This window comes from Sphaerodactylus townsendi, unplaced genomic scaffold, assembly GCF_021028975.2.
Source record: "Sphaerodactylus townsendi isolate TG3544 unplaced genomic scaffold, MPM_Stown_v2.3 scaffold_700, whole genome shotgun sequence".
Taxonomy (NCBI): domain Eukaryota; kingdom Metazoa; phylum Chordata; class Lepidosauria; order Squamata; family Sphaerodactylidae; genus Sphaerodactylus; species Sphaerodactylus townsendi.
Window position 1 is genome coordinate 1 of NW_025950914.1, and position 12523 is coordinate 12523.

A 12523-nucleotide genomic window follows, 5' to 3' on the forward strand; every position below is an offset into this window, starting at 1 on the left:
GCCACTGCCAAGTATAGTTTCTTCTGAAAAGATCCTTAGAATCTGAGTTTTTCAAGCCATGGAGTTTTTCAGATCTATCATTAATTTTAAACGTTTTTGGCACCAACCAGACCCTGGTGTGCAAACCTCCCCTGCATGACTCTGGGTGTTTTACTGGCATTTTCTCTCTTTCAGGGTTCCTTGCAGCCATGCGCAGTGCTCAGAAGCTGGCGGCACAAAAAGCACTCTCAGATGCATTTCAGAAGATTCTCCTCATAGTTCTAGGCAAGGCTTTTAATTTGTTTTTTTTCCTGGAACTCCCTGTGGTTTACCATCCCATAGATTGGTTAGATGCCAGCTTAGCGCCAGTGATGTCATACCTTTAGGTCAGTGTTCCCCAACCTTTTTGATCCTGTGGGTACCTCTGGAACTCTGACGCAGAGCAGTGGGTACCATCACAAAATGGCTGCCTCTGGAGCTGGAACCAATCACAAAAGGGCTGCCTCAGGAGGTGGAACCAATTACAAAATGGCTGCCTCAGATGATGAAGCCAATATAAAATGACAAGGCATGAGGTATATATATAACAGTACCTCTTCAACATTTCAGGCAGAAGCTCTGTTTGATAGGATACCTTGCAATCTTCACAGCCAATCCACAACTTGCTCCACCTACTTTCTAAAACAGACTGCTTGAAGGTGGAACTGCTGAGTGGCCATGGTTGGACACTCCACCTGCAGCCAATACAGAGAGAGGTGGAGCAAAGCTGCCCACCCTTTCATGCCTTTCAAGGCCTTTTGCCGTTTCTCAGTTGAGCCGTGATGTGACTTCAGATCATATCTTAGCTAAAAAGGGGTTTTTCTGGGTCACTGGGGGACCAAACGCAGTTGTCATTGTGTTAGTGTTTCTGTGCTGACCCAGTGGTAGCAAAGGAAGAAGGACTATGTGGGCCAATTCCCCCTCCTTCCCTGATCACTCTGCCGCAGTGGCCTCTGTTTCTCTGGCTCCCTTCCTTTCTGAAATCCACTTGGATTTGGGCCTTCATTTCATGTAAAATAAAAGCTGTTTTTGTGTATGCTCTATAAACAGCAATTATTGCAGACTCCTGAATGCATTTTAAGGCTCAATAAAACTGTCTTTGAATAGTTAGAGATTTGGTCTTTTTTGCTTGCCTGTTTCAGAGAATGGGAAGGTGGCCGTGGAATTCTGCTCCCCCCAAGAAGACCTTGTGGACTGTTTAGCGGACGAAGAGCTCAAGGGGCTCCTCCAGGTGATGTTAAAGTGCAGTCAGATGAATTTGCATACACCTATGTGGTTTTGGAGGTACAGCTTGGGTGGACAGGGGGAAAGCAAGCAGAAGATGGTATTCCTTGTTGGAACAAGTTGACCAACCTTTTCAGGGGTCTCAGCTCTAGGGTAGGGAGGCAAGATGGGCATGTGGCACCCCAGACTGTCTTAGCCTTCTTTCAGAGGTTGAGATGTCCGGAATGGGCTCTCAGTTGGGGAAATTTGAGCCACCCTGGCCTGCCCAGAGCAACTAACATGCCTTCCCTTCTCTTTCTAGGTGACTGACTTTTCTTTCTCACAGTTGAATCCGGAAGGAGAAGAGGAGGTCTTGGATAGAGAATAGCAACTGGGAGTCTTCATGTTAGATTTGGAGGGCTGTCTCTGACCCCTGGGTCACATTTTCCTCCCTGTGCTATTTAAGGACAGCTCTCCCCGCTTTCTACGCACATTCCGTGGTCTGGAAGTTGATTCCGTTGCCTTTCTAAAACATGCACCCAAATCCATTGGAATAGCATCCCCCTACCTGGTGGTTTTCACCTGTGATGGCCCCATGTGGTTTGGGAAGGTCGTGTAGTTATTTTTTCTAATATATTTTTCATTATAAAGAAATATGTGTGTATGTGTGTTGTCATACCAAGGAAGTTGCTGTTTCTCAAAAAACACCATGTAATCTTTCTTTTCATCTTGGAAAGGTAGACTCTTCCCTTCCATCTGCCCACCCCCATTCCAATTGTTATCTTTACTGAGATTTCAGTGAGTGTCCCAAGTGGTGGTGAAGATAGACCAGAGGTGTCCAACTCTGGTGCTTCAGATGTTCATCTGCCATGCTGGCATGGCTAATTGGGCTGATGGGAATTGTGGCCCATGACCATCTGAAGTGCCAGAGTTGGACACCCCTGGGATAGGCTAATCTCACAAAGCTACAAGAGGCTGAAGAGCTCAGCCTTCCGGTCCAATTCTAAGAATGCCCGATATGATCCGTCCAGATCAGCGCACATCATGTTTGGTGTATAAACCCTGCCTCCAACTGAGAACCTGTCACGCCTAGGATGTGACGTCCATCCATCCTGGGCTCTGAATTAGAGCCTGTGTCACTGTTGCCAGAGAGACAGCCATACTATAGTGCTCAAAGTTTTGCTTTATGATGTCACACACACGGCCAATCACATAAAACACCAGATGCTTCATACCCCAAATCAGTGCTAATATAAAAGCCCTTCTTTGGCATATGATCATGACACTCATGAGGAAAACCCTTGGATCAGAATGACTGAATTTTACAGTTTCTTGCCCTGCAAAATCCCAGGTGGCAGCATATTACCACAAGAAGTTATTTCCTCCTTGAAAGAAAATACTTAAAATATGTCATAGAAATATGTCATAGAGATATGAAAATAGGTACAAAGCCATCCATATATATTTGATTTTTAGACATAATACTGTGGTATAATTAATAAATGAAATTTTGAATGAAATAAATATTTCAATGAAATAAATGTCAAAGTCCACAAGTGACAGAGTACATCTGCTGGGTAAATCTGGAACTGGGATACCGATGCCCATGTTCATCATTTGGGGCAGGCGAGATTTTCCCACAATCCACCATGAAGTGCCATTCAGTGTCAATAATGTCCATGACACTCAGTTTCTGACGTTCTTGATTGGCAAGACAAATAGCTAAGATGGGTGACATGGCCACTGCATGCTGCATTCTGTCAAGAAAAAGGGAATCCAGAGGGGAAGGAAGGAAGAAGCGCCGCAGCAGCACTGTTGTCCTCTTGATGATATTCATGGGCCTGTAGCTTCTCCAAAAGACCAGCCACACATCTCCTGCAGGGTGGCAACAGAAAGTAAGCAGACTGGCTTCTACAATCACTTCCGCCCATTCATCCACCATTCACTCATCATCCAAACCCCCATCCATCCACCATTCACCCATTCATCATCCAGACACGCCAGTAATCTACGCTGGAAACAAAGCTTCGCAGCAATGGAAAACCCTCATCCATCCCCCATTCCCCCGCTTCATTAACCCATTCATTCATTCATTCATTCATTCATTCATTCATTCATTCATTCATTCATTCATTTATTTATTTATTTATTTATTTATTATTTATTATTTATTATTTATTTATTTAATTAGTTAAACTTATAGTTAAACATTCATTCATCCATTCATTCATCCATTCATCCAGGCTTCAGGTCATGAGTCACCAGCTGTCACACATTACAAGTCTCCGCGACCAGCAGGGAGAACTTCTGCCTTCCTGATCTCCCTCCCATCCACAGGGATCACTCCTCCTCCTTCTGTGCTTCCACCTCGCCTCCTCCCCTGTCTGCTTGGAGCCACACGCTTGCTGCCTGGTGGGAGAAACAGAGGGAGATTCAGGACCTGCTTCTAGAGCTCGTTTGAGAACCTTCAGGGGCAGTTTGACTTCAGCCTATTGGCCTCTCCTCCTCCAAGGACCTCATGGCAGCTCTCTGGAAGGAAGAGCACACAACGAGTCCCCTACAGGCAAATACACACCAAAATACATTAATTATTCATTAATCAGCATTACCGATCTTCACACACTTCCCTCCACAATGTCCTTGGGTCTCCTGTCCAGAAGCTTATCTTCAGTCCTCACAGCACAGCTTAAGTCTTACAGCCTCAGTGGGGATGTAAGCCCACCTACACCACGCCCCTGAAATTCTGACCCCCTGGGTACCACTCTACGCTGACTCCTTCCAAGCTGGAGAGACCATACTCCAGGACCATTAGTGGATCCCTCCTCTTCGCACCTCCTCCTGTTGCTGGACTGGAGTGCCCCCTGAGCTTGCTTATCCTTCTGAAGTTAGCAGTGCTCCCATGGTAACAAGGCCTCTTTTGTCAAGCTGGGACTGAGATGTCACAAGTGCCCAGAGGTCACTGCAAGCTAAAGGTCATGGAACTGATCCAGGAATCATGTTCCATTGAACTGCCTACCTCATTGACTTGGCCTCCAGTGGCTTCCCTCCACAAGCTCTTTATATTAGCAGCCATAGGAATCCCCACAGGGTTTTCCCATTCAACTGGAGGTGATGAACATAAAAGCACAAGCAGAATAAATGAACGATGGCTTTCAGCTTCAAAGGGAGAAGGTTCCTCAGCTCCGGGCTGGGGGTTGTGGGGCTGGTTCCAGGTGATGGCAGATGAAATTCAAGACTGCTTCTGAGAGGCAGCGGGTGTAGTGGTTAAGAGCAGGTGGACTCCTATCTGGAGAATTGTGTTTGATTCCCCACTCCTCCACGTAAGAGCCATAGACACTTATTTGGTGAACTGGATTTGTTTCCCCACCTCTACTCATGAAGCCTGCTGAGTGACCTCAAGCAGTCAGCAGCTCTTCACCCCCCTCTCAGTCCCACCTACCTGTGAAAAAGGCAAACTCTATGCTGGGGATCATTAGGAAAGGAATTGATAATAAAACTGCAAAGATTGTCATGCTCTTATATATAAAGTGGTGCAACCAAGCATTCTGAGTACTGTGTTCAGTTCTGATCGGCCACATCTCAAAAAAGGATATCAAGAGATAGAAAAGTGCAGAGAAGGGCAACAAGGATGATTGAGCGATTGTTCCTTCCCTATGAGGAGAGGCTGGCGGCGCTTGGGGACTTTTTAGTTTGAGAGGAGACGCTGAGGGGGATATGATTGAAGTCTATAAATTATAAGATAAAATGTTGACAGAGAGGTAGAAATTTTCTTTTTCTCAGCAATATCAGAACCAGGGGCTATCTTATTGAAAATGGAGGAAGAATTAGGACTAATAAAGGAAAACACTTCACACAACGTTGGTGTTTGAATATGCTGCTGCAGGAGGGGGTGATGGCCACTAACTCCAGATAGCTTAAAAGGGCTTGGACAGATTCATGGAGGAGAAGTCGATTTTATGCTACCAATCTTGATCCTCTTTGATCTTAGGTTGCAATGCCTTAACAGACCAGGTGCTCGAGAGCAGCAGCCGCAGCAGACCATTGCTTTCACATCCTTGCATCGTGAGCTCCCACGGGTACCTGTACACTATGCAGTAGTAGAGAGCTGACCAGATGGACTCTGGTCTCGATCCACAGCTGCTTGACCGGCCTCCCATGTCTGCTGGGAAGGACTTGTGTCATTATGGAGATTCCTTACAGGACAGAGCAGCAGGATATAAAACCCAAACGCCTTTCTTCAGCAATCTTGAGGCTTAGAAACCAACAGAGATTTTAAACCAATTCAGGGAGGTTTTGAACATTTAAAAGCACAGTTTCTCTGGAGAGAAAATTACATACACAAGTGCTGCAAAGTTTGCAATGGACAGATGTTGACCTCAACATTGGTCTTTCAAGGCAAGAGTAGCCAGGGCTGGTTTGAATTGCCTTCCTCTTGAGGATCCTGCTTTGGTTGTCTCCCTATCCAGTGGCTAGATTCAAATAATTTTGACAACTGGTTAGTTTATGCCATCCATTTTAACAACTGGTTCTGTCAAAGTGGTGCATACCTGCTGAATCCCACTACTGCTCCTATCCCAATACTGATCCTGCTTTGTTTCCAGGATGGGATCAGGCTACTCTATGCTCTATCCCCCTTGTGGCCCTGACATCTAGGTCATTTACCATCTAACGAGACTCGCCATGCCTCCCTTTGGGGATTTTTAATCTGGAATGCTGGACGCCAATTATATCCTTAGTTATTGAGACTTATTGCATAAATTAAATTTCTAGCTTTTATCGCTGCTTTTAAATGTTTAACTATTTTATATTGTTATTTTTATATATAGGGCTGTACACTTCAAAGTTCTTTCTCGGGATAAGGTATAAAAGTTTAATGAATGAATGAATGAATGAATGAATGAATGAATGAATGAATGAATGAATGAATGAATGAATGAATGAAATACATACATACATACATACATACATACATACATACATACATACATACATACATACATACATACATACATACATACATAAATATGCTGCCTTTCCTTCCCACGTAGTACCACAAAGATCCCTGCGGGCAAATACTTCAACAGAGCAAGTGCAAACTGAGCTACAACCTCCGTGGTTCCATAGGAATAAATAGGGGAACACGTCATACAGCCTGGAAACTCTACAACACCCAGAGATTCCAGCCAGAAAGCCTCTTTGACAACCATAAGTTTTTGTTACTCTTGGAAAGTTACAAGCATTTTTATCCATCCATCCACCTATTCACCTATCCACCTATCTATCTACCTACCTACCTACCTACCTACCTACCTACCTAGAAGAAGAAGAAGAAGAAGAAGAAGAAGAAGAAGAAGAAGAAGAAGAAGAAGAAGAAGAAGAAGAAGAAGAAGAAGAAGAAGAAGAAGAAGAAGAAGAAGAAATAGAAGGAGGAGGAGGAGGAGTTTGGATTTATATCCCCCCTTTCTCTCCTATAGGAGACACAAAGGGGATTTCATAATCTTCCTTTGCCCTTTCCTCACAAATGGGAACACCCTGTGGGTGAGGCTGAGAGTTCAAAAGCTGTGGACTAGCCTTAAGGTCAGCCAGTTGGCGCAGGGGAGTGCAGAGCACTGAATTCTCAGATAAGCCTCTTCTGCAACTCAAGGGTGAGCTTGGGATCAAACCCGTTCCTCCAGATCATAGTCATCACTACCACTGCCGTGAAAGTGTATATCACTACCTATCTATCTATCTATCATCTGTCATCTGTCATCTATCATCTATCATCTATCTATCTATCATCTAAAACATTTTAATGGCTCCATTTCCACCGGATCACAGTTTCCAAGAGAGAAATTGTAAACTTCTCTGTTTAAAAGATGACAAGATAGCGTGGATCATGTTTAACGAACATATATTAAGAGTCTTTAGGTTTTGAAATCTTTCCTTTCCAAGGAATCCACAAGTGCTAAGCAGGGCAATCATGTCTGAAGACGTGTGTAGTGAAAGACTTCAAAACTTGCAAGAAGAACTGGATATGTCCAGTACAACTGGAATGCATATGAACTAACTATTAGTTAGGTGTACGGGCACAGTAACCTGGATTTCAAATAGCCGATGGTTGCAGTATGAGGGGGAACTGAAGAGATGCCCATGCGCCCCCTCCCACCCCTCCCCGACAGACCCCGTTCTGGACATGCCCCTGGCTTCACCCCCCACCCGAGGCCATGGCTATGCATCTGATTGTTGTTTGCTTCCCGTATAAAAGGGTTGCTTTTTATGAGAGTTCTACAGAGTTCACCTAGTGGGCATGAGCCTGTTTCTTCACCACAAACAATAAAGCTTTTATTTCTCGAACGATGGCCCACAATTTAGCTTTTATACACGACATACCCATTGTAAACTCTGCTTACTTGAATAAATTCAATGCACAAAGCTCCAGGTTCTTATGTTCTGTGCAAAGGCAACAGTGTCTAGCTAGGTTGTCGGTATGACTCACAATCTGAATCTTTTATCATTAAAAAGGGTGACATAGGCCAATTATAATAAGGTGTTTGCTGTATGGTAGAGGTGACGTTCACAGAGGCATTCTTGTATGGACGTATTTCTCAAGCTGTTCTTTTCACTTTCCATCCTCTCGCCACTGCCAAGTATAGTTGCTTCTAAAAAGATCCTTAGAATCTGAGTTTTTCAAGCCATGGAGTTTTTGGGATCAATCATTAATTTTAAAATTTTTTAGCACCAACCAGACCCTGGTGTGCAAACCTCTCCTGCATGACTCTGGATATTTTACTGGCATTTTCCCTCTTTCAGGGTTCCTTGCAGCCATGCGCAGTGCTCAGAAGCTTGTGGCACAAAAAGCACTCTCAGATGCATTTCAGAAGATTCTCCTCATAGTTCTAGGTAAGGCTTTTAATTTATTTTTTTCCTGGAATTCCCTGTGGTTTACTATCCCATAGATTGGTTAGATGCCAGCTTAGCGCCAGTGATGTCATACCTTTAGGTCAGTGTTCCCCAACCTTTTTGATCCTGTGGGCACCTCTGGAACTCTGACGCAGAGCAGTGGGTACCATCACAAAATGGGTGCCTCTGGAGCTGGAACCAATCACAAAATGGCTGCTTCAGGAGGTGGAACCAATTACAAAATGGCTGCCTCAGATGATGAAGCCAATATAAAATGACAAGGCATGAGGTATATATATAATAGTACCTCTTCAACATTTCAGGCAGAAGCTTTGTTTGATAGGATACCTTGCAATCTTCACAGCCAATCCACAACTTGCTCCACCTACTTTCTAAAACAGACTGCTTGAAGGTGGAACTGCTGAGTGGCCATGGTTGGACACTCCACCTGCAGCCAATACAGAGAGAGGTGGAGCAAAGCTGCCCACCCTTTCATGCCTTTCAAGGCCTTTTGCCGTTTCTCAGTTGAGCCGTGATGTGACTTCAGATCATATCTTAGCTAAAAAGGGGTTTTTCTGGGTCACTGGGGGACCAAACGCAGTTGTCATTGTGTTAGTGTTTCTGTGCTGACCCAGTGGTAGCAAAGGAAGAAGGACTATGTGGGCCAATTCCCCCTCCTTCCCTGATCACTCTGCCGCAGTGGCCTCTGTTTCTCTGGCTCCCTTCCTTTCTGAAATCCACTTGGATTTGGGCCTTCATTTCATGTAAAATAAAAGCTGTTTTTGTGTATGCTCTATAAACAGCAATTATTGCAGACTCCTGAATGCATTTTAAGGCTCAATAAAACTGTCTTTGAATAGTTAGAGATTTGGTCTTTTTTGCTTGCCTGTTTCAGAGAATGGGAAGGTGGCCGTGGAATTCTGCTCCCCCCAAGAAGACCTTGTGGACTGTTTAGCGGACGAAGAGCTCAAGGGGCTCCTCCAGGTGATGTTAAAGTGCAGTCAGATGAATTTGCATACACCTATGTGGTTTTGGAGGTACAGCTTGGGTGGACAGGGGGAAAGCAAGCAGAAGATGGTATTCCTTGTTGGAACAAGTTGACCAGCCTTTTCAGGGGTCTCAGCTCTAGGGTAGGGAGGCAAGATGGGCATGTGGCACCCCAGACTGTCTTAGCCTTCTTTCAGAGGTTGAGATGTCTGGAATGGGCTCTCAGTTGGGGAAATTTGAGCCACCCCGGCCTGCCCAGAGCAACTAACATGCCTTCCCTTCTCTTTCTAGGTGACTGACTTTTCTTTCTCACAGTTGAATCCTGAAGGAGAAGAAGAGGTCTTGGATAGAGAATAGCAACTGGGAGTCTTCATGTTAGATTTGGAGGGCTTTCTCTGATCCCTGGGTCACGTTTTCCTCCCTGTGCTATTTAAGGACAGCTCTCCCCGCTTTCTAAGCACATTCCATGGTCTGGAAGTTGATTCCGTTGCCTTTCTAAAACATGCACCCAAATCCATTGGAATAGCATCCCCCTACCTGGTGGTTTTCACCTGTGATGGCCCCATGTGGTTTGGGAAGGTCGTTCAGTTATTTTTTCTAATATATTTTTCATTATAAAGAAATATGTGTGTATGTGTGTTGTCATACCAAGGAAGTTGCTGTTTCTCAAAAAACACCATGTAATCTTTCTTTTCATCTTGGAAAGGTAGACTCTTCCCTTCCATCTGCCCACCCCCATTCCAATTGTTATCTTTACTGAGATTTCAGTGAGTGTCCCAAGTGGTGGTGAAGATAGACCAGAGGTGTCCAACTCTGGTGCTTCAGATGTTCATGGACTACAATTCCCATCAGCCCATGCTGGCATGGCCAATTGGGCTGATGGGAATTGTGGCCCATGACCATCTGAAGCGCCAGAGTTGGACACCCCTGGGATAGGCTAATCTCACAAAGCTACAAGAGGCTGAAGAGCTCAGCCTTCCGGTCCAATTCTAAGAATGCCGGATATGATCCGTCCAGATCAGCGCACATCACGTTTGGTGTATAAACCCTGCCCCCAACTGAGAACCTGTCATGCCTAGGATGTGACATCCATCCATCCTGGGCTCTGAATTAGAGCCTGTGTCACTGTTGCCAGAGAGACAGCCATACTATAGTGCTCAAAGTTTTGCTTTATGATATCACGGCCAATCACATAAAACACCAGATGCTTCATACCCCGATTCAGTCCTAATATAAAAGCCCTTCTTTGGCATATGATCATGACACTCATGAGGAAAACCCTTGGATCAGAATGACTGGATTTTACAGTTTCTTGCCCTGCAAAATCCCAGGTGGCAGCATATTACCACAAGAAGTTCTTTCCTCCTTTAAAGAAAATACTTAAAATATGTCATAGAGATATGTCATAGAGATATGAAAATAGGTACAAAGCCATCCATATATATTTGCTTTTTAGACATAAATAATACTGTGGTATAATTAATAAATGAAATTTTGAATGAAATAAATGTTTTAATGAAATAAATGTTAAAGTCCACAAGTGACAGAGTGCATCTGCTGGGTAAATCTGGAACTGGGATACCGATGCCCATGTTCATCATTTGGGGCAGGCGAGATTTTCCCACAATCCACCATGAAGTGCCATTCAGTGTTAATAATGTCCATGACACCCAGTTTCTGATGTTCTTGATTGGCAAGACAAATAGCTAAGATGGGTGACACGGCCACTGCATGCTGCATTCTGTCAAGAAAAAGGGAATCCAGAGGGGAAGGAAGGAAGGAGCGCCGCAGCAGCACTGTTGCCCTCTTGATGATATTCATGGCCTGGCTTCTCCAAAAGACCAGCTTCACATCCCTGCAAGGTGGCAACAGTGTAAGCAGACTGGCTTCTACAATCACTTCCACCCATTCATCCACCATTCACTCATTCATCATCCAAACCCCCATCCACCCACCATTCATCCATTCATCATCCAGACACGCCAGTGATCCACGCTGGAAGCAAAGCTTCGCAGCAATGAAAAACCCCCATCCATCCCCCATTAACCCATTCATTAACCCATTCATTCATTCATTCATTCATTCATTCATTCATTCATTCATTCATTCATTCATTCATTCATTCATTCATTCATTCATTCATTCATTCATTCATTCATTTTATTAGTTAAACTTATAGTTAAACATTCATTCATCCATTCATCCAGGCTTCAGGTCATGAGTCACCAGCTGCCTACATTGCAAGTCTCCGCACCCGCAGGAGAACTTGCCTTCCTGATCTCCTCCCATCCACAGGATCACCCTCCTCTTCTGTGCTTCCACTCACCTCCTCCCTTGTCTGCTTTGAGCCGCACGCTTGCTGCCTGGTGGAGAAACAGAGGGAGATTCAGGACCTACGAGCCTGTTTGAGAACTCAGGGGCAGTTTGACTTCAGCCTATTGGGTTCTCCTTCCCAGGACCCTTGGCAGCTCTCTGGAAGGAAGAGCACACAACAAGCCCTATAGGCAACACACCAAAATACATTAATTATTCATTAATCAGTTACTACTGATCTTCACACTTCCTCCACAATGTCCTTGGGTCTCCTGTCCAGAATTTTATCTTCAGTCCTCACAGCACAGTTTAAGTCTTACAGCTCAGTGGGGATGTAAGCCCACCTACACCACGTCCTGTTCTGACCCCCTGGGTACCACTCCACACTGACCCTTCCAAGCTGGAGAGATCATACCCCAGGACCATTTGTGGATCCCTCCTCTTCCCACCTCTTCCTGTTGCTGGACTGAGTGCCCCTGAGCTTGCCATCCTCTGAAGTTAGCAGTGCTCCCATGGTAACAAGGCCTCCTTTGTCAAGCTGGGACTGTGATGTCACAAGAGCCCAGAGGTCACTGCTGCTAAAGGTCATGGAAATCAGCCCCTCCCCATCATCCAGCTGGTCTCACCGCAGCAAAGAGATATGGGGCTACCTCCACCCCTTATGATGGGAGAGGGGGGCTGGGGAAAGAGCCAATGGTTAGCCGCTCTTGTGAATTTGGAATCATGTTCCAGTGAACTGCCTACCTTATTGACTTGGCCTCCAGTGGCTTCCTCCACAAGCTCTTTATATTAGCAGCCATATGAACCCTACAGGTTTTCCCATTCAACTGGAGGTTATGAACATTAAAGCACAAGCAGAATAAATGAATGATGGCTTTTGCTTCAAAGGGAAAAGTCTTCAGCTCAGGCCTGGGGGTGGTGGGGCTGGTTCCAGGTGATGGCAGATGAAATCAAGACTGCTTCTGAGAGGCAGCATTGTGTAGTGGTTAAGAGCAGGTGGACTCTATCTGGAGAATTGTGTTTGATTCCCCACTCCTCCACAAGAGCAGTGGACACTTATTTGGTGAACTGGATTTGTTTTCCCACTCCTGCTCATGAAGCCTGCTGAGTGACCTCGGGC

The 12523-nt window shown here is 45.0% G+C and overlaps 1 long non-coding RNA gene across 1 annotated transcript; it reads left to right on the forward strand.

Annotated features, from left to right (window-relative positions):
• Positions 1-8030: 8030 nt before the first annotated feature.
• Positions 8031-9435, forward strand: LOC125425529. Its single transcript, XR_007243379.1, has 3 exons — positions 8031-8103; positions 8999-9087; positions 9382-9435. It is a non-coding gene; the product is annotated as an uncharacterized LOC125425529 (long non-coding RNA).
• The last annotated feature ends 3088 nt before the right edge of the window (positions 9436-12523 follow it).